Source organism: Elaeis guineensis, chromosome 10, assembly GCF_000442705.2.
Source record: "Elaeis guineensis isolate ETL-2024a chromosome 10, EG11, whole genome shotgun sequence".
NCBI classification, from domain to species: Eukaryota; Viridiplantae; Streptophyta; class Magnoliopsida; order Arecales; family Arecaceae; genus Elaeis; species Elaeis guineensis.
This window is the reverse complement of record NC_026002.2, coordinates 33,249,004-33,274,924: the sequence shown is the minus strand read 5'-3', so window position 1 is coordinate 33,274,924 and position 25,921 is coordinate 33,249,004. Positions and strand designations below refer to the sequence as shown.

Genomic DNA, 25,921 nt, shown 5'->3' with positions numbered 1-25,921 from the left:
ATGGCGCTTCCTTCTAGAGTCTCCAATCGGTAAGCTTCCGGCCTGTAGGTGTCCGCTATCTTCCGGCCAGTTCGGAGCCAACTTTCTTTGGTCTAGAGGTTTCGAAACTTCTGCCTTTCTTAAGACCAGGTCCCCATGCCTAAAAAGCTTCGGCTTAACCTTAGCGTTATAGTATCGGGCCATTCTCTGTTGGTAGGAAGCCATGCGGAGTTGAGCCTCTCGTCGGAGTTCGGACAGGAGGTCTAAGTCGGCTCTCCGACATTCGGAGTTGTCCGGCTCGCAGTACTGCTCGACTCTAGTCGATGGTAGTCCGATCTCGAGCGGGATCATCGCCTCCATCCCATAGGCCAAGTTGAAAGGAGATTCTCCGGTCGGGACATGGGGTGTCGTTCGGTACGCCCATAGGACGGAATTCAATTCCTCGACCCAGAGGCCTTTGGCTTCATTTAATCGGGTCTTGAGTCCATGCAGAATAGTCCGGTTGGTAACCTCGACCTCGCCGTTGGACTGTGAGTGCCCGACCGAGGTCAGCCTGTGCGTGATATGAAATCTCGCACAGAACTTCTGGAAGTCTCGGTTGTCGAATTATCGTCCATTGTCGGTAATAATAGTGTGCGGTAGTCCGAACCTGAAGATGATGGACTTCTGGACAAAGTCTTCCATCTTTTGCTCGGTGATTTGTGCCAGAGGTTCGGCTTCTACCCACTTAGTGAAGTAGTCGATCGAGACGGCTATGAACTTTCTTTGGCCAGATGCCGGAGGGAAAGGACCGAGTATGTCGATCCCCCACTGGGCGAAAGGCCACGGAGCGACAATGGGAGTGATTTGGCTGGCTGGTCGGTGTTGTATGTTAGCGTACCTCTGACATGGTTCACACCTCCGAACCAACTCGGCCGCATCCTTTCTCATGGTGGGCCACCATGAGAAGATAAAGGCAATCATCGACATGCGGCACCCGGGCACCAAAAAGGAGGTACAACAGCTTAACGGAAGGATTATCGCGCTCAGTCGATTTATCTCCCAATCGGCGGAAAGATGCCTCCCGTTCTTCAAGACCCTGAGGCAGGCGAAGGACTTCTCTTGGCCGGATGAGTGCCGGCAGGCCTTCGAGGATCTGAAAAGGTACCTGGCCTCCCCGCCGTTGCTTGTAAAGCCAGAAGTCAGAGAAACGCTGTACCTCTACTTAGCAACTTCCCCAGAGGCGGTTAGCTCGGTACTCGTCCGAGAGAACGAGAGCCGAATTCACCAACCCATATATTACACCAGCAAAGTACTCCATGAAGCTGAAGCTCGGTACTCAAAGACGGAGAAAATGATATTCGCCTTGATTATGTCTGCACAACGGCTCCGTCTGTATTTCCAAGCGCACGCTATCGTGGTCCTCACCGACTAGCCCCTGAGGGCGATCTTGCGCCGCCCCGACACATCAGGACGACTGGCGAAATGGACAATGAAGCTGAGTGAGTTCGACATTCAGTACCGACCACGACCAGCCTTGAAGGCCCAGGTCTTGGCCGATTTTATTGCGGAGTGCCCGACAACCGACCAAAGATCGGAAGGCGGGGGCTCTGCAGAAGCTGCAATCTCTGAACCTGACCCCGGGTCTACCTGGGTGTTGCACATCGACGGAGCTTCCAATGCTCAAGGAAGCGGGGCCGGGTTCCTGCTCACCAACTCAGAGGGAGTGGTTACCGAGTACGCCCTCCGGTTCGACTTCAAAGCCTCCAATAATCAAGCCGAGTATGAAGCGCTCCTCGCTGGCTTGAGAGTAGTGAAGGAGCTCGGGATCGACAGCCTCAGAGTCTTCTCCGACTCCCAGCTGATCGTGGGGCAAGTTAAAGGCGAATTTGAGGCGCGAGACCCGACCATGGCAAAATATCTCCAGAAGGTGAGAGATCTCATGGCACACCTCAAGTATTTCAAGATTTCCCACATTCCCAGATCAGAGAACGCTCGGACCGATGCACTCTCCAGGCTTGCGACATCAGCCTACGACGCCTTGGATCGGACATTGGTGGAGAGTCTCGAGCAGCCGAGCATCGACAGGGCCGAGGAGGTGCTGCAACTGGCGACCGAACCAAGCTGGATGGATCCGATCGTATAGTATCTGACCGACGGAACCAGTCCTGAAGACCCTGCGGAAGCCAAATGACTCCGATAGGTGGCCTCCCAATACGTGATAATAGATGGCCGACTCTACAAAGGGTCGTTCTCCCTTCCCTTGCTCAGGTGCTTGGGACCGACTGACACGGACTACGCGCTCAGAGAAGTACATGAAGGGATTTGCGAAAATCAATTGGGGGGCAATCCTTGCACTACTGACTCCAAAGAAGGATGGTACATGGAGGATGTGCATAGATAGCCGTGCCATTAATAAGATCACCATTAAGTACCGCTTTCCCATCCCTAGGTTAGATGACATGTTAGATATGATGGCCGGATCCACTATCTTTTCTAAGATCGATCTTAAGAGTGGTTACCATCAAGTAAGGATTAGACCGGGAGATGAGTGAAAAACTGCTTTCAAGACAAAAAATGATTTATATGAGTGGATGGTGATGCCATTTGGATTATCTAATGCCCCTAGTACCTTCATGAGGTTGATGACCCAAGTACTACGACCATTTATAGAAGTATTTGTAGTCGTATATTTTGATGACATTTTGATCTATAGTCGAACTAGGGAAGACCATTTAGATCACCTCCAAAGAGTGTGTCAAGTTCTTAAAACAGAAAGCTTGTATGCTAATCCTAAGAAATGCGCTTTTATGACAGACCATATCATCTTTTTAGGTTTTGTTGTTACCCCCAATGGTGTATTTGCTGATCCTGAAAAGATTAGAGCAATAGTTGAGTGGCCGGTGCCCAAGAGTGTGCATGACGTGCGGAGTTTTCATGGATATCAACCTAGAAAACCAATAGACCTCATCCCACTACCCATGCATGCTAGAATTTCCGAATCTGCAGAGTCATTTGCATAGCATGTCAAGAGTCTGCATAAAGAGATCAGTAAAAAAATTAGTATGAGTAATAAAGTTTATAAACAGAATGCAGATTCTCATCGACGTGTAAAAGAGTTTGCAGAGGGAGACTATGTGATGGTTCGATTGAGGCCTGAACGGTTTCCCCCCAGAACCGTGAAGAAGTTACATGCCCGAGGAGCAGGTTCGTTTAAGATCATAAAGAAAATCGGATCAAATGCGTATGTTGTGGACCTACCTTCTGATTTTGGAATTAGCTCTACTTTTAACATTACAGATCTTGTCGCCTATAAAAAACCAACTCGGATACCTAGTGAGCCATTTGAGCCTGAACCAACCTTTGAGAGCGAACCTATCCCTGAGTGTCCACCAGCCAAAATGTCAGCAAAACACGATCAGATTGAGAGAATTTTGGATGAGCAGATCCTTTCCATCCGGAGTCGAGGCTATCAGCGGTATCTGATCAGATGGCGAGGTCGACCAGAGTCTGAAGATACCTGGATCACTCGAGAAGAGCTGCAACGCATTGATCCCGATCTACTTGAGCGTCACCAGAGCGGAATCGACCCACACTCAACAGGGTCGAGTTTTTTCCACCCCGGGAGAATTGGTGCGGACACTAGAGCCATCAAAAATCGGCAACATGATTTAAGGCCATACTTGGATTTGTCCATGTCACCTTTGGAGCCACCACTCTCCACATGCCAAGAGAAGAAATATGCATGCCAGCATGTGCCGTGCTCATGCCAAGTTGTGTCAAGCATCAAGCACCCACATGGAGTTCCATTTCTTCCTTAGAATTTCTTAAGAGTTCTTGGCTACTTACTTATTTTGTTGAAGGCTGATTTCTTTCCTATGGTAGATTATAATGCTTTACTTTTTTGTGGAGGGTTGATTTCTTCCTTGTAAAGATAAGAGATTCCTAAACAAACAGGACCCTTAGAGTCCTATATAAATTCTTGTATCTTTCATGAAAAAAATAATGAATGATTTTACAAACTCCACAAATACTTGTGTCAATCGCTCCGAGAGGGAGAGGGTGTGAAACCCAAAATCGCCCCACAAGGGGAGGGTGTGAGACCCACTTTCTATCCTATTCCTTCTACTTAAGATTCAGTGTTCCTGCGACTCTGATCGACTCCACCATCTACCCACGCAAGCCTATTCCGTCAAGAGAAGATCTGTCTCCTCCAGAATTTTCATCTGTCGTGCTGAGAGAAGGAGTGATTTCTTATTCTACAGATCATATGCTGTTAAGGACCTTCGTTCCTTAACAGTTGATCTTTGATTTTTTTTTTAATCCGATGTTAGTAAAGACCTAGTTCTTTATCGATGGATCTGTTTGGTTAAAAGATTAAGAGCCCTAATCAGAGTAGTTTCTTAACTACCACGATCCGGATTCTTATCATCTTCTTGGATTTTCTCACGGGTTTAATGTTTTATTTTCTCTTGTTCCATTCTTATTTCTTTTTTTGCATTTACTCGTGAGCATGTTTAATTTCTGCTATCTGTTTATGAAATTTTCTATTACTAATTGTTTACTGATCTCTCGAATGGCATTCGTCTGTATCATTTAGATTGATCTCGCTTTAGTCTCGTATCAATCAATCACGCCTCCTGAGCAGAGTATAGGCAACTATATTGTCTGTTCTGGGAATAATGAGCCCCTGGCCGGACGTGATTTGTTGTTGATGAACAGAAGAGAGCTTGATTATTAGGATTGATTTTTTTTTTTAGGATTGTCCAGCATCACTGTTGAGGAGTAATAGCAGCAATGCAGTTGTAGTTCTTTTTTCTAACAATAACTCCAACTCTAATTTTTCGTAGAGTGTTGGCTCTGGTGCTCAAACTGAAGTTTCTTTTGTGTCATGGAATCCCAAGTTTCAACATATACTAGCATCCACTTCTTATGATGGGATCTCAGGCAAGGAAGAAAATATTTATTTATTTATTCATACCTTCTTTTGCCCCTATTATTGTATACTTTGAGATATACTTGAAAACCAATGCGCATATCTTCAGTTAATTTTTTGAACTAAGTGCCACCCTATTTTATGCATTTTCAGTTGTCTGGGACTTAAGGCAGCAGAAACCAGTTACAAGGCAAGTTATATGGTCATGACTTGGATGGTCATTGGACAGATCTCTGTCATTCCAATTTGCACTGAAGCCCTAATGTTCTAAGTTAATCATCATCAGCTAATATCTTCTTTGTTTTTCTAACAGTTTTTCAGATTCAAATAGAAGGAGATGCTCTGTTTTGCAATGGAATCCTGATCTTTCCACCCAATTAATTCTGTCATCTGGTGATGACAGTTCACCATCTTTGAGAGTATTATTTCTTTTCAAGATATATCATTACCACCATTCATTTTTACTATTGATTTAGTTTCTGTATTATGTTTCATTTAATTGTTTGCTCCAACCGTTCTTCACAGGTTTGGGATGTGAGAAAGACAATATCACCATTAAGAGAGTTTGTGGGACATACAAAAGGTTGGGCAGGTCCATCCTTATCAAGTTTTTTATTTATTCTCTTTTTATATGCTGATCTATCAACAACTATTTCAACTAGGATTTGGTGATGAAGAATGATAAGGATGGATATACTTGCATTTTCTCTTTTGTTCTTCATGTTTGAAATAAAATCCTGGGTACTTTTTGCCTTGCCATGGGTTCTGCAAAAACTATTTTGCTATATATTCTTTATGATGATATGATCTATTTCCATCTTTCTGGAACATGTTTAGTTTATTCTAATAGATCCATCATCCTCAAAAACAAAAATAAATTTAGTCCCCTAGATCGTCTTTCAAACATGCATGATGTTATTTGTTGCTTTTATACCTTGAGGAAGTCTTGATAATTTGATTTTGTTCAGTATATTTAATTCATCTCAGTAGATGACTTACTAATAGAAGTAATATAAAAAAAAAGCAAGAAATTTTTACAGCACCAATATCATTTCTGTGAGTAAAATGTTTTCCAGAAGCCCCAGAACTAAGTGAAGTCTTTAAGGAAATGTGGTGCTAGGTGAGAGTAAGATAATGTTGATGTTCCATGAACCACATTGCTATACTTCTTGAATCTTTTCTGTTCTAGTTGCATTTCCATAATTCATTAAAACTAATGGTTTCTTATGTGAGCTTGTCTATGTGGACATACCATTACATCAATTTGTGCTTAAGAATTTTCTTCTCCTTTCCTCATTCTTTATCTTCCTTGTTCAACGCCAATTTTAGAACATATACATATGTATATACAGATGTATGCGTGAATGTTTGTAAATGTATGCAGAATGCATGTACAAGCGAACTGAAGGATGCAGGTTTTGATACCATTTTTTGTTATGTTTTATAAACCAGGTGTTATTGCCATGTCATGGTGTCCTAGTGACAGTGGATTTTTGCTCACATGTGCCAAGGACAATCGGACTATTTGTTGGGATACTGTTACTGGGGGGGTGAGGAAAAAAATTATGATGTTCATGACTGTTCAAATGAATTCTTGCAATGGTTGTCTTTTTTCATCTTTATTGTTGTTTGGAAGATAAGGATACATCTTTTGATAAATTTTAACTCTTTTTTTTCCCCCAGATCATATGTGAACAGCCTGCCAGCAACAGTTGGAATTTCGATATTCACTGGTATCCCAAAGTTCCTGATGTCATGTCAGCATCTTCTTTTGATGTAAAAATTGGCATATATAGCCTTGAGGTAATGCCATCTTGTACCTTCTTTACTCGAGGTTCCTGTAGCATCACTCTAGCTCTGGCCAGTTATTCTTTTATTCATAAACATACTAAACTGCAGCATATACTTCCTTTTTGTTAATCCTCTTGGCAAGTCATCCATTCCTTGCAGAACTTGCTCAGTGAATATCTCCCACACTTCCCTCCAAGATTGGCATGTTATCCAAGTTGGTGCACCCTCCTTACTTATGCAAGCTTTAGGGCTGATTCAGTCTTCCATGAGTTTCTTATGTGGACAATGATCATTTTAGATTATATCCCCAAGGAACCCATCATTATCATCTTATCATGAGCTCGGGATGCAGACCTGTACTCTGTCCTGAAACCAAAATACAACGAATTTTGGTAGCGTACGGATCATAATATACCCACAGCTCCCCAATAAGCCTGATGAATCTGGTGAAAGCTCTCCAATGCGGGCCTTGACCTGATTGTAATCCTGATTATTGGATCAGTATTGGTTGGGTCAAAATCTAGACCCGAATCCCCTGATGGGTGTAGGTTCAAAATTAGGGGTACTAGTCCTAACACAACTTGATTGTTTCCTAATAACTGTTACTTCATTTTGTTAGTAGTTGCTGTATCTTGAATAGTAATCCTACTAGTTGCATGGCTTATTTAGAGAGCTTTCTTGATTGGCATTATCTAATTGAAAAACATTACATTCAATACCTGTTGGTGAATTAATGTGGAGAATGCATGCATGTTGTATCATCAACAAGATTATGTACCCATTCTAGTGTCAGACTTATAACCTCATTGGAATTAATTGTCTAAACATTAAAAACAGGCTCTTTTTCTGTATTATGCATAATCTTGCCATGTGAATTCTATGCATTATTTAATGAGAGAACATCTAGGACCAATTTACATTTTTTTAAAAAAAAATTTATCAAGTAGTCAATAAATTATGAGTTGGAAGATGTGGTGGCAAAGGTGCACACTGTAAAATTTGTTGATATGATTGTTTTTCAGGATTGCTTCGTAGAAGGTGCTTGAGGCAACTGAAGTAGAGTAGAAAGTACGGTCGAATAATCAGTCACTAGAGAGCTTCATCATTGAGCAGTGTGCATCATTTGCTCATTTTTCTTTAGTTTTCCCTCACATGCAAATTGAAAAAGGCAATAGCATGATCACATTATTATTATTGTTGTTGTTGTTGTTGTTGTTTGAGGTAAAACTAGATGTAGGTCCTCTGAATGTTAGTCTTAGTCTTGTGGAGTCAAAGAACTTTAAGCTTCTAGCGCAGAGGTTATGGTGTGTGTTGATATTGAAGCAGAAGAAAGTCAATCTCATATCATTTGGAAGGTCATGCCAATCGAGCGAAAAGAAACGACTTGCAAATGAGTGCTCCAAAATCAGGTTGTAGTTGGAAAATGCGGATCTTGCTGATTGTTGAGGATAATGTACGGTTGATGTTATTGCTAAGTGATACTCAAATAGTAAGTGCCCTTCATGTCCTTTCAAGCTAGTCTTGTTAGGTAACAGGTACAAGCTTTTAGTTCTCCATGGATCATCATGAGGTGAATCTGTGGTCTGGCATAATTCTTATGAATGTTGTTCATGTCCTTTCTATGCCGTGGTCATATGATGGTATTTGATTGTTTTACAGCCCACCTAGTACAGAAAAACACCTATACCACCTAGGAGGGAGGCAAGTATGAAACTATTCTTCTTTCATTTTAGAGAGCTGCAAATTCAAGAAAAGCCAGCATCAACTAGGTTCCACCTCATAATAGCTCTGTATCTATGACCGAATTCAGCTACATCTGCATATGGGTATCTTTGTGATGCCTCCTGTTAGCTTGAAATCAACCCTATGTAGCCTTGCACAAATGCCTTGTCTTATAAAAGCGAGGATCTGTTAAAATAGAAGATTCATTTCTCTACAAATAGCAAGGGCTAAAAAGAAAAGCTTCACCAAGGAAAAGCACATTTTAAATCTGAAGATGATTTCATTGTCATTTTGCATTATATTCTGCGATCATCAAAATTGAATTCCGGGATGAGGTGGACTTGCCTAGTACTTAGAGGACTGCACATGGTTGAACTTTCACCATGGCCACAGTGGGAGTACCAGTGTGAGCTATAGTAGATGATTTTAGGTCCGTTTGTGTGGCTAAATATGCCTCTTGATACATGTTGAATTTGCCACTTGTTCGTCATAGAAAAAGTCTACGAATTTGATATAAAGTTTGAAGTTTTATTAGATTACTTTTGAGCCAGGCATAGGTGGAATTCGATCTGAAGGTCTAGATATGTCAGGCCTCACAATTTTCTTGTCATCATAAGCTCTAAGGAACACGGTATGGCTACAAGTAGGTAGTTGGTTTATATTATTGGATTAAGTGAAAACTTTTGTAGCATTTGGGTGGAGTTTCCCTGTACTGATCTGTAATGGTTCAGAAGTTGTGCTTCTTCCCTTCCTCTTCGCTTTTAATCTTTCATCTTCATCATTGTTTTCCTCCTACAATATGATGTAGGACAGTTCAGGGAAGAAGACCTATTAGGGTTTTGAAAAGGATTTAAATCTACAGGTTCCTGGAAAATTCAATTTGGACCTGAATTTTTGATTAAAACTAAACTGGGAAGGCAGGAATTTCAATGCAAACATAACAGGAGATGCAATGATTAGTCTAAGAACATGAAATAAGGAGCTGTTAGGGAATAAGAGGGTCTGTAAGTGCATAGGAAACATTTAAGGCCTTGCTGTCCATTCTGAAATCAACTGACGATCTACTGTAATAAAGCCTACAACACACAGGCTTTGTGGGTAAAAAAGGTTTATGAGGTTCATACTGGTAGCAATTCACTATATCTGGCTCGATTTGATTGGGCAGAGAAAAAATACGGCAAGCGAAAAGAAAGGAAAAATGCAAAGAATGAAGGAGAAAAGAGTAGAGAGGAAGATCTGAAGAAAGAAATGGTCTCACTCTGAACCTGGGAATCATGGAGAGCATTTGAAGGCCTTGCACCTTTTTGTTATGGGATCACACTGCAAGAGAAAACAAGGAAAACTGAATGCCTGGTCCTTCATTAATCAGCCAACCAACACTGTTACATAAAATACTGAGGCCCCTATTTATAAGCAAAAAAAAAAAAAAAAAGAAAAGAAAAGAAAAGAAAAAAACTCTAATAGTCCTTTTTGACCCCAGAAAATACCCTCATAGCATGTGATTATCATTAATGGTTACTGTAGCATGAACAGTATTGTATGAGCAGTACCATGATCAGTGCCATTACCAAAATTAGGCCTGTCAAGTAATTAAGTGACACTTAAGGTCGCTTGATTTTAGCTCTTGGTTGAAAAATACAAAAGCAAGAAATAAAAGAAAAATACATTGACTGCTCAAACTAAATCTAAAGAAATCGTATGTTGTTGCCCTTTGCTGCATAATGGCACGATTTTGGACCTCCATCACAATCTCTTTGGATATTTTTATCTTCAGCCTTTTATTATAGTTTGGAGCTCCTTTTTCACATAAGATATGACATAGGCTAATTATTCTTTGCTTCGGGTCAGAATTTTTATTGGATCAAGTTATGCCATCATCTAGAGTTGCTAGAAATACAAGCCCAGATAGCAAACAAGAAGTATTCTGGTTCTCCAAAGTACTCAATTTGGCTTCTAATGGGGATAGGGAAAGCAAAAGCAAAAGCAAAAGCATTACTCAGCAAGATTTGCTGTAACAATGTCTGACCAAAATATTGGTTCTTATCAAAGGCATGCTTCCATAACCTAATAAAGCAGTGCAATTTATCCGAATCAGGACATTGTTTTCATCTAATACTCAACCTTCTTTACATATAAAATAAAAATATAAAAATTCTATGTTAATTGTGACTAGTACATATGCTAGAAAACCATTAATTTTACCAATATCTATTTTCTTTCTTCCTTCTGTATCCTAAAGATGATTATGCATCATGATTCATGTATTTGTTCTAAAAAGAATCTTGAAGTCCGGTTATAACTTATAAGATACATGTAATTGACTATTTTACTTTAAGAATACTGAGCGACTCACCTTTTTGTGGCATGTTTGCTATAATGACATGCATATGATGATCTTAAAATCTGTTTAATTAATGCAGGCTTGTAGCAGGCTGATTGTCGGGGAGGGTGAGTTTGGGGCACCAGGCAAGTATTTTTGCTTGATTGATAGTTTGATACAGTACTTTCAATTAACTTCATGTTGCCACTCCATATGCTTTAATTTGCTTGAATAGATTTCGAAAAGATGTTTTTTGTATGCAAGCTCCTTGCATATTTGTATTCATTTTATATCTATATTAAGCATCTTTAGAATCGTGGGAACAAAATTAAGTGATTGCTGATCATGCATGAATAAGAATTGCTAGAACTTTTTTGGATAAATATCAATCCCTGAAGCATCTCTTATTTGAATGTTTCTGGCCTATGATGATGAACCAATATATTGCTTGCATTGCTTGATTCGTTTGTATGAAAAGAATGTACTATATTCTGAGGCCTCCTTAACGAAAATGCAGGGAAAAATGGATGTTTCAAATACTCTTAAAAACTTATCTTGGTTATTGCTCCTGTTTGAACTGATTGGGTGATTTCCAGCTAAAACTGTTGGCATAACATGGTGGCCTGGGAGAGAGTAGTTTTTCATTCTTTATTTGCAAGAAAAATGAAAAAAAAAGAGTATTTTTCCCCTTATTTTCTCTAAATCAGTGGAAGATAAACTTCCTCTTCCCATGGTACACTTACCTCTCATTCCTTCTAATTCTCTCCCTCTGCCGTCATCACTGCCCTCCTGCATTCCTTCTAATTACTATGCTTTTGATGCATAGTAATTAAATTTCTAAAGTTCCTCCTCTTTTTGGGCACAAAGCTTTGTGTGCACTGATTCTTCATGAAAACATATACTTGCCTCCCATCTCACATCAAGTTGGGGCACTGAGAGCAATGCTCAACATGATTTGGCAAATAATATAAGTTTCGAGTCTTGATGTACCGGTAAAAGCTAATTAGGTGCATCGTTTTTTTGGGTGGATATAGTTCCGCTTTTATGTATCTTTCCTTTCATGTGGAAGGTGAAGGACTACTATTATCTGGATTTTGTCTCTGCTTAATGTTTTTTTTTTTTTTAAAAAAAAAAATCTGCAGCAAAATTGAGAGCTCCAAAGTGGTTGAAGCGTCCAGCTGGTGCATCTTTTGGTTTTGGAGGCAAGCTTGTTTCTTTTCATCCTAGTCCATCAACACTAGGTGTACCCTCCTGTACTTCTGAGGTAAGCCTAAAACAGTTAGCTCTGTGTATTTATTGTGCCACTATCAGCATTAATTTATTCTTTCTAACATTTCAGATCCATGTCCATAATTTGGTAACGGAGCATGATCTGGTGAGCCGCTCCACCGATTTTCAAGCTGCAATACAGAATGGGGAAAAAACTTCCCTGCGAGCTTTATGTGATAAAAAGTCTCAAGATTCTGAGTAGGTTATCTGTATAAAAGTCTGAACTCAAGATGTGCTTTACTTATTTCATTTTTGGATAAATTTAGAGATTGTCTATTATGATTCTTTTTCATTACTTGAACAGATCTAAAGACGACAGAGAAACCTGGGATCTCTTAAAAGTCATGTTTGAGGAAGAAGGAACAGCTAGGACCAAACTGCTTGCTCATCTTGGTTTCAGCGTACCTAATGAAGGAAGTGAAAATGTACCTGATGATCTTGGCAAGAAATTAATGCACACTGTCAGTCTTGATGAACAGACAACATACAAAAGTTTATTGATGGAGGGTGAAAAAGGAAGTATTGATAATGGGGAAGATTTTTTTAACAATCCTCAACTTTCTGGTGATGGTTTAGTCACTAAAGAAACTGACACTTCTAATTGTAAACAAGTACCAGTGGTACCAGAAGAACATCTGGAAAGTTCTGACTCTTCATTTGATGATAATATTCAACATGCTTTGGTTGTTGGAGACTGCAAGGGAGCAGTTCTACAGTGCATGTCTGCAAATAGAATGGCTGATGCATTGGTTATTGCTCATGTGGGTGGTCCTTCACTGTGGGAAAGTACTCACAATCTGTATCTTGAGAAGAGTCATGTACCATATTTACAGGTGGCATGATTATCTTTTTTCTTTATTTTTTTTTGAGTTATTTTAGATGTGCTCACATCAGGGCAACAATATTTTTATTTGGCAATTGAAGGTCACTCTCAATGAAAAATGTCTCTATCTTACTGGGTTCATTTACTTGCAGATTGTGTCTGCAATGGTGAGTAATGATCTAGTGAGCCTCGTGAACACGAGGTCTCTGAACTTGTGGAAAGAAACACTTGCTCTTCTCTGCACGGTAAGCTGTTTGATACACCATAAGATAATTCCTGAAAAGACTGCAAGTTTAAATTCTTCCGAGTTTCTGACATACTGATTAAAGCATGTATAGGCATTTTCAGTACTATTATGCAAGCAAAGATGTCGATGAGAATAATGAAAGTGAAGTATTTATTTCTATAGTGGTACTATTTAGTGCACGTTATATTGTCCAAACACATTTCATTTTTTATCTGTTATATCTCCAGCTGTTTCCTTGAGTTGTAGGATGTTAATTCTGGACAAATTCTATATCATATGTTCATCTTAAAAGCCAACATCTTTTTTCTTTTCGAGAAAATGAAAAAAGGAAAACCGATGGGTGTTTAACCATGGTGTTCATTATATGCTGCTTACCAGAAAGTTGTACGTATAGAACAGCAGTATTGATCTAATGACACTTCAAGCCAAGATGCTATATATATTCTTTGTTATTTAAATGCTTCTTTGCAATCAATCTACTAGCATGTGGCTGTAACTGTTGAGCACCTCATTCTGGGTCATATATGGAGAATTTGAGCTAGCAAATCAAGTGTCCTCCATGTTTCCACCCTGTTGAAATTTGCAGCAAATCCTCCAGAGACAAGCACTTTGGTATCACAGAATATTTGTTTTCTAAGTCATTTGATGGTAGAACTTTGTCTTCCGTTAGATGCAGATTTGTTCTTCAGTATTTCACTTTCTTATTTTGACCCTGGAGAACTGATAAAGACCAGTCTCGTACCTCATCAATTAATGGAGCATGCAAGATATTGGAAGACCCTGAGAGTGATAATACTTGTTGTTTCACCAATTTTATTTTCATGCTCTGTGCTGTACTAGAAGCTAAGTCATTTTGGCTGATATTTGTCCATTACTTGGTTTTGGTCAGAACCGATTGAATATGGCTCTGTTGTCATGGTTAATAATTTTATGCTGGTTTTGCTTGCCAAAATTGATTAGTTTCAGTCTAGTATTAGTTGGTTCTGGACAAAACCAGCACGTACAAGGAATATAGGCATTGTTTTTGGGTATTGGGGGTCTTGAATACTGGTGATGGGTTGGGTTCTTCATGACACATTTTCAATGAGTTAAACTTGGATGTGTGATTTTCAATTAGAGTTAGAAGATTTAGGTATTTTCCAACCATATTCTTTTTCCATATATGTCTGTATATTGATGGTTGACATGTCCTATATGTTACTGAGTCCCCAAGGAAATTAAGGAATGACATTTTGTAAGATAGTGTTTGGTCGGGCATGAAGCAGGCATAATGCTTAGAATAAGCTTATATTTAGGAATGTGCAGTGGTAATGCAACGGTAGGGATGGAATAGAGATTTTTTTTGGGGGTGGGGGTGGGGCTGGTGGGGAGTGGCGGGGAATGTGCAGTGGAAAATAAATGATGTGTTGGAGGGAAGAGTAGAGTAGAGATGGAGATGGGAAGTCGTTCTTTGTGAGTAATGCGACGGTAGGGTTTAGAAATGGGAGTAGGTAATGGAAATGCTTATATTTAATATTAATAAATATAATATACAGTAATGTAGATATTTAGCTTTGGGTCAGGCTGGGCCAGGTTTAGTTATTTATCATGCAGTCTGATCAATTAGGCCTCAAAGATCTGGCCTAATTAGGCACGCGAGACCAAAACCCCTGCTTAGGCTTGCCCGAAAGTGGGCTGGGTGTAATTTGCTCAGGTCTAAGTCGTTGCATAAAGCCATCATTTATGCTGTCCTTATTTGTTCCTTGGACAAAACTCTCCCAGTCAAAATTTATATCAGAAATTATAGCCAAAGAAAATAGGAATAACTTGTGATGTAACTATTACAATAGGCAAAGCTGTTCCACATTCTCATATTCTTAAACCAAGTGCAGCCTAAAAGATTGAGGAAAAATAAAAAAATACATTTTTAATTAAAAAATGCAGATTTCTTACTTTTTTAGCATTTATCAGTGCAAGATCTAACAAGATTCTATATAGTTTCTAAATTCATGGAAAAAATAAAGATTTAGGAAAACAGTTTTTGAAATTTATTTTCTTTTCCTGCATCCAGAATATTCTATAATTGTGGACTCATATATTTCCACATGAATGCCTAAATAAGCAAGTCAAACTACCGGCGGTGAAATATCTTTTATAGTCATTTTTATGGTACTTAAATTAGTAAGTCTATAACAACTAGAATTGTTACATAATACTTAATATTGGTTGTACTTCCATAGTTATTCTTATTTGTTGTTAGTCATTTTCATTCTTTTCCATCGTTTTGCGTTCCTTGAGTTGATACCATAGATAGTGTACTCAATACTAAGCAGCTGGGCTCTTATATGTGATGCTTGGATCATAAAAGTGTCACATGATTATCTGTTATATTGTTATCAAACATTTCACTGTACTTTAAAATGATGTCTACTTGTCTATATTCCATTCTTGTGTTTTCTTCTATTTTTATTTTATTTTCTATTTTTTAGAAAAATAATTTTTGAATATTTGAAAACATTAAAATGATGCACACCAAGTAACATATTATGCTCTTAAATGATGTCTGATATGTTTTATTTAGCTTGGATCATGTCTCTGTATTATTTTCTCTAATCATTCTCTTTCCGCAATTTCGTATTAACATATTTCTGTATTATTTTATTAGCTTCAGCCTTAATCACTTGCATTGGAACTGAAACTTTCAAATCTTTGTTTGGCGATCCAACCAAAGTCAAGTTTTTCAAACCTTATCTATTCAAATTCAAACCATATGTTTAATTTTTGGCCATTTATTTGCTCTTGGCAAAAAAAAATATACATATATTGTTAGCACAAATTGTGTTAAGTGTTTAATAACTTCAGAAGTCACTAGTTATGGATGAAACCTGCATAGGTTTTGTATCAATGAGCAGGCCCCTTTTTCATAATTACTTCCAATCGAGGCTTTGAACCAGGCAGAAATCCATGTGTTTCACCCTGTTTCAGTTCATTAATATTCTTCTTTTCATGGAGTGGAACAACCCAATCCCAAGTGGAATCAAGCTTAGACTAGATTCTTGTGTATAAGCTTGAGAGGAATTTCAGGATTTGTTCAGAACCAATTTCAACTTAGCTGGGGGTAATTATCTTGGTAGAATTAGGAAAATCTTGCAGTTTCTTACTTTCTTGTCGTGGCCATGCTTAGACTATCATGACTGCGAAAAGATCTTATCATCATAGAGATCCATCATATGAATGTTCTTTGTAATTTGGGTTATGAAATTGGTTGTCTCAATTATTTACTAACTCAGGATATTGCTAAACTACTTTTGGTTGCTATGTTTTCAATGTCATTATTTGTTATGATATTGATAACTTTGCTACTTCAGTTTTTTGCTGGGTTATTTAGTTTATGATTAGTGTTGGAGTTAGAGGGATCCATCTTAGTTTGACTTGTTGACTGACACACTTCCTATAACTGATTTGTAGTATGTCAATTAAAAACTTCATTTCTTGCTTCTTATAATACTGCAATAGGTTTGATGCCTGTGAAGATGATTCTAATATCTACAGTGCTGGTCATGTTGTAACTTTAATTGCATTACAGTTTGCAGAGAAGGATGAATGGACTGCCCTGTGCGACACACTTGCTACATGATTAATGACTGTTGGTGACACACTTGCTGCAACTCTCTGCTATATATGTGCCGGAAATATTGACAGAACTGTAGAAATTTGGTTGCGCAACTTAAAAGCGGAACAAGAAGGAAAGACTTATGTTGATCTTCTTCAGGTGAGTTCCTACTTCAAAACATACATCTAACAAATCTATGTGATGTTTATTGGGATTTTGACAAGTCTTATGAATTAATCTAGGATTTGATGGAGAAGACCATAGTCCTTGCATTTGCAACCGGGCACAAGAGATTTAGTGCTTCTTTATCTAAGCTTATCGAAAATTATGCGGAACTGCTAGCTAGTCAAGGGCTTCTTGCAACTGCAATGGAATACCTTAAACTGTTGGGTTCAGATGAATCCTCACATGAGCTTGCCATCTTGCGTGATCGCATTGCACTTTCTGCTGAAGGTTGTCAATTCAACATTATTATTCTTTTGACAATATAATTTTGGGTTTGTTTAGCAGATCTTTCATTTATACTCGAATAGTATTGATACTTAATGATTAAATGTCTTTGTCTTCTTTGTTAACGTTTGCACTAATTAGTTTATCTAGGTATAGTCATCTCCAATCACACTCTCCCATCTACACCTGAAATCCAACAGTTGCTGAGCCAACTATTATTGCTTTTAATTTTCTATTTTCTGACAAATCCATTACGTTGTAAATAAGATCCATCTTAATTTATGAATTTTATAAGAAATTCTGCCTTTTCTTTCAAGTGACATAAATGTAGAAATCTGGTTGGTTTCTTTTCATAGAATAAGTTGGATCAACCCAGCTTGTTTATATTTGTGCATGCTTACTGGTGAGAGTGAGACTATTTAGGGGTGGAATTGAAAAGACAGTAACCTAGAGATTCATGGAATATATGTGCAAAATGCTTGTGGATTCCAACTTTGGTGATATTACCTTTTCTTTTTTGTCTCTAACATAACAACCATTGTAGAGAGAGATAGGAGAATGGCACTTGTAAACTGGTTCACAAAGTAGATTTGCTTAGCACTAATATATTATCAACTATGCTTCTTCTGGTTTAAATGTATGTAAATATGAGTTTACATTTCTATGTGTGCCTGTATCACACACGCACACACACACACACACACACACACAGAGGTACTCATTTTTCTCTCTCTATATATATATTTATATACATATGCACACACACAGAGGAGATGGTCAGAATTCTTCTGGTGAAAGCATATGATGGCCCATCTACGTTGAATGTCCATGCCACCAGTCACGAATACTTGTTATTGTGTTCTACAGTATTTCAAATGCCCAAGGATCGAACACAAAATCTTTAGAGGGTTCTTTCTTTTCTTTGTCACCTTTAAGCATGATATGACCCTCTTATACATTGATGGGCTAAAATTTATTAGATTCAGTTTCTCCCACAGATGAAATTAAATTGGTCAACTTCATTTGTGAGGGTGGCTTTGATGTTCCTATGACATATATAATGCTGTTAAGCAATTGCTTGGTGCCAAAGTTGCACCGAAAAACATCCAAATTGATGATCCAAACAATAATCATGATCCACATTGTCCAGAATGCTCATATTCAAAATTAAGGTTTTCCAAGTAGTTGTGCATCAAGTGGCTGCAAAATGAACAGCCTTTTTAAAAGAATAAGCCATTATTTGTTACTATCTGATGATAGAAGGTCTCAAAAGCCCTGAGCTTTGGCCTACCTGTTTTTAGATATGTTAAGCATGGTGAACAGTACAAATGAAAACCTCGATTGCCTTCAATGCATTTTACATATTGCATTTTGTTATAATTACATTGACTATGCCATGGAAAAATATTTGTTTATTTTCCAAGTTTTGTCATTTTTTTGCATATATATACATGTTGTCAGCTTATCTAACTTGCAACTATATGTTCTATCATATCCTAATGGTGATGATCTTTGGCAGAGAGAGAAACCAAAACTTATCCTTACGAGAGCAGCGTACAACAAGCTAATTCTATGTATGGTGCAGAACAGTCCAGTTTCGGTGGTGTTGACAGTTCTCAACGCTACTATCAGGTTTTCACCTGTAACATTGGTTGTAATATTTGCTATGTTATGGTAGGGATGCATTAAGCAACAATGCATTAAGGGAAAATAGGATAAGGGTAGTGGATGATTTCTCCAGTTTCGCAAATGGTGTATCTTTAGGAAAGCCCTTGGAAATGATTGGGGCACTGATGCATGGGAAGTCTTTGGAAAGCATGAGCAAACTGTGTCCCAAGTGTTTCATGGCGGGTCTAATATTTTAATTCTATCAACATGTCATGTCCCATGATTTTTAATCTCAGTTAAAGGAAACTATATTGAATTAGTATTAAAACATTCTCAGGGAGACACATGGGACATGGGAAACATATCATGACTTCTTTTAGTAAATTGTAATTTCTTGTTTGACATTATATGGGAAAACTCATGTTTTATACCAGGATATGTTGCAGCCCCAACAAAAACAGAGCATTTCTGGAAGTCCATATGGTCAGGGCTATCAGCAGCCTTCTGGTTCTTCTTATGGGGGGCATCAACCAACACAACAAAAACAGCAGTTCCAAGAGTACATCAATCCTGTGCCATTTCAACCGGCACAATCCCCTCAGATGTTTTTACCATCACAGGCACCACAGGTTCTACAGGTATTTTATCTGTCAGGCTCAAGCAAATAAAAAAGCTTATTAGTTATTGCTAATTTTTTTTTGTTGTTAGCAAATAGTGGTAATTGCTTTTTGATATTGTGTTTAGATGACGGACTATCATCTAAAACCATATAACATGTAATTTATGAAGGTCTTTCAGTTTATTGTCATGCTAACTAACTTATCCTCTCATTTCAGTGTAACTTTTTTTTTCCACCAGGTTTTCTTTTCAATTTTTTTTGTTCTGTTGAAACGAAGTATATTGGGGGAATGGGTCGTTTAAATTATGGTCTCACTTGGACTGGTGTCTGGTTTTTTGGGTTAAGATGTTTTACATGACAGAGGGAAATCTTTGTTGTGTCCTAAATTAGTTCAGTAAACAATACCCAGAAACCTAGCAGCTGAAACAGTTTTTAGAAGATAGTCAGGTTGAGATCCCCATATTAGATCTGTTAAGTTTTCTGGGTTAGGTTGGGATCAGGTCAGATGTAACTAACAATTCTATGGTAATCCAGTAATATTGGAAGACATCTTTTGCATACATGTTTTCATGTAAATACTAGGACAAGTACTAAAAATTTTTGTGTAGCATATTCTGCGCAACAGATTATATATTTTGTTTGCTTATAACATATTGAGAGCTTCAAAAATCAGATAGTCAAAAACCAATCAATTAAATTGTACTGTTAATAACCATCTTTTGCATGCATATTTTCACGTAAATACTAGGACAAGTATTAAAAGATTAGTGTAGCATATTTTGTGTAACAAATTATATTTATTGTTTGCTCATAACATATTGAGAGCTTAAAAAAATCAGATAGTCAAAAACCAATTAGTTAGATTGTACTGTTAATAACCATAAATAAAAAGGGGGGGAGGGGGGAGTTACTGATGTCGACCTTCTATTAATGAATTTGAATTTTCTTTTTATCATCAAAAGGGAGAGAATCATTAAAGAAAGCCATAACTTTAGAAGTTCTGTGAATGAGTTATCTATAATCCAAGAATGCAGGCAATTTGAATTTAAACTCGAGAAACCTAAATTCGATATGAAATGGGATTAGCTTATCTCTATTGGACCTGGATATTATGTGGATCAGACCTGGATATGAGCCCTCTAAAACAATACTCAAATTTAATGTAAGTTGATTTTTCATATTTTCTAGGATTTTCTTCAAATTAGGCGAATTTTGCACTCTGAAATTATTTTCATGACCTGTATATTCATTTAAACCAAGGTTGAAATCTTATACAACTTCAAGGATTATCTTTTCTCACTACTTTTGTTCATAGGCGTACAATTCCGATATTGTTAGAACTCTGTGGGATCAGACAAATTGTTACAACAGGATTATCATTTTAATAATGGCAGGGGTTATTGTATTTCAAAGTTAATATTACTGCACTTTTGCTTGAGTATACATCATTGTTATGCTTAGTGCGCAAAATTATTGGCATCTAGTGACTTTATTATGATTTTCAGCCAAGTTATGCCCCTTCCCTTGTGAGCACACAGCCTGCAGTGAAGCCCTTTGTTCCTGCAACGCCCCCAACTCTAAGAAATGTGGAGCAATATCAGCAGCCCACACTTGGTGCTCAGCTATACCCGGTCTGTATGGTGCTGATGTTGTACTCCACTTGTTATTGATTATAATCTACTGCAGTAACTGGAATTTTTCATTCTTCATGTTTGCTATAGGGGGTCGCTTCCCCTGCATATCAATCTCGACCACAAGGACCTGGCTCATCTCAAGCAGCCAGTGTTCCTGGAAACAGGTTTGCTCAAGTTATGGCCCCTAACCCAGTTCCCAGGAGTTTTATGCCAGTTACTACTCCAGGTTTGGTACCAAGGCCTGGTGCGAGCCCTATGCAACCTTCAAGTCCAACCCAACTATCTCAAGTACAAGCACCTGTTGCACCTCCAGCTCCTCCACCTACAGTGCAAACAGTTGATACTTCAAACAGCTGAGCTGAAACCTGTTGTCACAACATTGACAAGACTATTCAACGAAACATCAGAAGCTCTTGGAGGTTTGCATGCAAATCCATCTAAAAAGCGGGAGATGGAGGATAATTCTAGGAAAATTGGGTCCCTGTTTGTGAAACTTAATTCTGGAGATGTCTCCTAATGCTGCATCTAAGCTTTGTCAACTCTGCCAGGCTTTGGACTCTGGAGACTTTGTTGGCGCCTTGCAAATCCAGGTAAGCCTGAAATTGCTGAGTTATCATTTCAAAACTAATCAGATTAGGCCAGTAAAATATATTTAGAAAATGATTTATCAGGAATTCAGATTAATTACTTTGTGAAGTGATTGTGTTCTCCACATATACTTAGTTGGCTTACTGACATTTTATTTAGAGAAATGGGAGTTCCGATTCTTATTGAGAATGCAAGCTTCAATGTGTTACGAAATGCTATCAGCTTTCCTGCGAGACATGCAATTCATGTGAGTACTAGGATGGATGGATGTGAACTCAGGATTCAGGAACCCTTTTACCGATCTTAGATGATGTATGAGCTTGCACTTTAGGCTGCTACACTTGTTTCGCTCTACAACAAAGAAGTGATAGTGTTAACCGGACATGGATGAGTGTTAAGACAAAAAAAGAGAGAGCATATATTTACAAAAATGCCCTTGAAAAGGTTTATGATGGTTGGACATCGGTATGTTTATGCTTCATTATAGAGATGAAAATGAAGAATCACCTTATTTGTAACTTCCTAGTAGTTGCCCACTGCCAGATATTAGCTTATCAGCAAACTGTATCCTAGATTTTAAACTTTTCCTAATCAATCTGCCTGTAAAAACCAGGCCTTTTTTGCCAAAAATTTTCAGCATGAATTAAAGCCAGTAGTTTAAAATATTGGGGAGTATTTTGATATCTGAATCTAATTTACAAATTTTGCCTTTATCTGTACTTTAGGATGCTTTAGATTTTTTTTCCAGCATCTTATTAAATTTAAGAACTAGATTACTCTTTTGTGTTTGTTCCTTTTGAACTGTATTTCATTGTAAACCAGGTCCAGTGTTGCTGGTACCGGCAGCCTGTACTTGGTGGTGCTAGTTAACCGACAGTTTCTGCTGATCTCCACACATAATGTCTGCGTACATAGATACAAGGATAATTTTCAGTCTTATATGCTGACTTCGATGGTGTCAGGTGCAATTAACCACAAGTGATTGGGAAGAGTGCAGCTTCTGGCTTGGTCCAGTAAAGAGAATGATTAAGGAGTCCTTTTCCTAAATAATATAAAAAAAAAAATTATTTACCTAAATAATGCAAATCTTAATTTATTTACGAAAATAATGCAAAAGGGAAAAAACACCATTTTGAATGGCATTTTCTCCGAGCCACGTCATCCACATTTTTTATGTAGGCATCGTCCAAAAAAAAAAAATTAGAAAATATCATTTTGAATGACGTTTTTAAAAACGCCATTCAAAATGGCGTTTTCTAATTTTTTTTTCAAAAAAAAAAAACAGAAAAGAATGAAAAAAATAAATTTTTAAAATTTTAATTTATAAATAAATAAAAATTTTAATTTTGAATGAAATTTAAAATATAAAAATTTAAATTTTTAATTCGAATAAAAAAGATAATTTTAAAATCTTAAAAATTTAAAAAATTGAAAATATCATAGAAAAAGAAAAAAAAGAGAAAAAATGCGAAAGAAATAAAAATTATAAATTTGAATTTAAAAAAATAAAAATTTTAAATTTAATTCAAAAACATCATTTCAAATTCTTTCCAAAAATATTCAAAAAAATAAAAAATTAAAAAAATAAAAAGTGCCATTAAAAAATCAAAAATTTAAAAAAATTGAAAAAAATAAGAATTATAATTTGAAATTTAAAATAAATAAAATTTTTAAAATTAATTAAAATAAAAAATATCATTTCAAATCACTTTCCCAATTTCAAATTAATTTATTTAAAAAATATTCCAAACAAATAAAAAAATAGCCTAAAAAAATTTCATAAAAACAGATAAAAATAGAAAAATTATATAATTATAAGTTTGAATTAAAAAAAATTAAATTTTTAATTTGAATTAAATTTTGAAAAAAAAATAAATGACATAAAAAAGTGAAAAAAAGAGAAAAAAATGCCCGCCGTCGGCCCTCTGACGCCGACGGCCAACGAAAAAGAGGGAGAGAGAGGAGGCAGCTCACCGCCATTGGGAGCTTGCCGCCGTGCCATCGTGTCGCCGGAGAGACACCGGAGAAGGGAGAAGAGGGAGAAGGGAGAAGGGAGAAGAGGGAGAAGGAGAGAAGAAGGGGGGAAGGAGAAAACGCCATTCCCTTTGACGTTTTCTCTTTTTTTTTTCTCTTTTCCATTTTTTTTGAATTTTTTAATTTTTTTTCTTAATTTTTTTAATTATTTTTTGTGATTTTTTAATAAATAAATTTAATTAAAAATGAGGATAGTAATTTGAATGATAATTTTTAATTTAAATTAAAGTTAATTTTTTTAATTTATAATTATAATTTTTATTTTATTATCATTTTTTTTCTCTTTTATTCACTTCTTCTATGACATTTTTTTTGAAATTCAATTTAAAATTTTTATAATTTTAAATTATAATTTTATTTTTCTTCCATTTTTATCTTTTTGGCATTCTATTACGTATTTTTTTTTTATTTAAAATATTTTTTAAATAATTAAATTTAAATTAATTTAGTTATTTAAAATGATATTTTTTATTTCAATTATAATTAGAATTTTTATTTCTTAAAATTTAAAATTATAAATTTTATTTTTCAATTAGAATTAAAATTTTTATTTTTTTTCAATTCTATTTTTTTCCTTTTTTTTCTTTTTTTATGGTATTTTTTATTTTTTTACAACATTCTTTTTCTTTTCTTCAGATAATTTTTTTAAAAAATAATTTGAAATAGACAACGTAATTTTAAATGATATTTTTTATTTGAATTAAAGTTAAAATTTTTATTTTTTTAAATTTTAATTTATAATTTTTTTTTCACATCTTTTTCTCTTTTTTTCACTTTTTTATGGCATTTATTTTTTTTCAATATTTAATTTAAATTAAAATTTAAATTTTTTTTTAATTCAAACTTATAATTATATAATTTTTTTTTATTTTTTTCATATTTTTCTGTTTTTATGAAATTTTTTTAGGCTATTTTTTTATTTGTTTGAAATATTTTTTAAATAAATTAATTTGAAATTTGGAAAGTGATTTGAAATAATATTTTTTATTTTAATTAATTTTAAAAATTTTATTTCTTTTAAATTTCAAATTATAATTCTTATTTTTTTTTATTTTTTTAAATTTTTGATTTTTTAATGGTACTTTTTGTTTTTTTTATTTTTTATTTTTTTGAACATTTTTGGAAAGAATTTGAAATGATGTTTTTGAATTAAATTTAAAATTTTTATTTTTTTTAATTTAAATTTATAATTTTTATTTTTTTAAATTTAAATTTATAATTTTTATTTCTTTCAAATTTCTTTCTCTTTTTTTTCTTTTTCTATGATATTTTTAATTTTTTAAATTTTTAAGATTTTTGCTTAGATATTTTTTAAAAAAAATAATTTGAAAAGAAAAAAATCATCTAAAATTATCTTTTTTATTCGAATTAAAAATTCAAATTTTTATATTTTAAATTTCATTCAAAATTAAAATTTTTATTTATTTATAAATTAAAAATTTTAAAATTTATTTTTTTCTCATTTTTTTCGTTTTTTTTTTCTTTTTGTTTTGGGAAAAAAATTAGAAAACGCCATTTTGAATGGCGTTTTTAAAAACTCCATTCAAAATGGCATTTTTAAAAACGCCATTCAAAATGGCGTTTTTAAAAACGCCACTTAAAATGATATTTTTTAATTTTTTTTTTTTTGGACGACGCCTATGTGGAAAATGTAGGTGACGTGGCTTGGAGAAAACGTCATTCAAAATGGCGTTTTTTTCTTTTTGCATTACTTTCGTAAATAAATTAGGATTTGTATTATTTAGGTAAATAATCTTTTTTTGTATTATTTAGGAAAAAGACTCATGATCAAGACACGGCAGACTCTGAGATTAAATTAAATAAACCTGACTGCAACTTCTCCATTGGGACCGGTCCATTTTCATGTACACATCATATTCTGCAGAGGATCTTGTGTTTAGATCTTTGATAGCTTGTTGCACATGCTTAAGCAGCTCTGCAGGCTCTTAAGCTCTGGAGGCAGCATAACTCAAAGGCGTAGTCAGCCAGAGTGAAGATAGGTTTCAGGGCTGCTGGATGTTTTTATCCACTATTTGTCGTAGGCTCAAGTTTTCTCATTCATTTTTATTTTTCCTTCCACCAGATTTCCTCTAGCTTAAGGAATTTTATAGCTGGTATTTAACATTTTAAGTTGTTGCTGCATGTTATATTCGTTTATTACGGATCTTGGGTTTCTTTCATTCTTGAGGCTTCTGCAGAATGTTTGTCTGTAAAAACGAAGCAGAATAACTTGATCCTATTTTATTCTGATGAGCCTATTGTGAACATATAATGTAAGGGATGTAATTGCATTTGTCCCCCTGGAAATAATATAATTATTGTATCATACA

The 25,921-nt window shown here is 36.0% G+C and overlaps 1 non-coding gene and 1 pseudogene across 1 annotated transcript; both read left to right on the top strand.

Annotated features, from left to right (window-relative positions):
* LOC105052795 (protein transport protein SEC31 homolog B-like) lies at positions 1-25,921 on the top strand (annotated as a pseudogene).
* LOC114914597 (small nucleolar RNA SNORD34) lies at positions 11,145-11,229 on the top strand. The gene has a single exon (XR_003802079.1). It is a non-coding gene; the product is annotated as a small nucleolar RNA SNORD34 (small nucleolar RNA).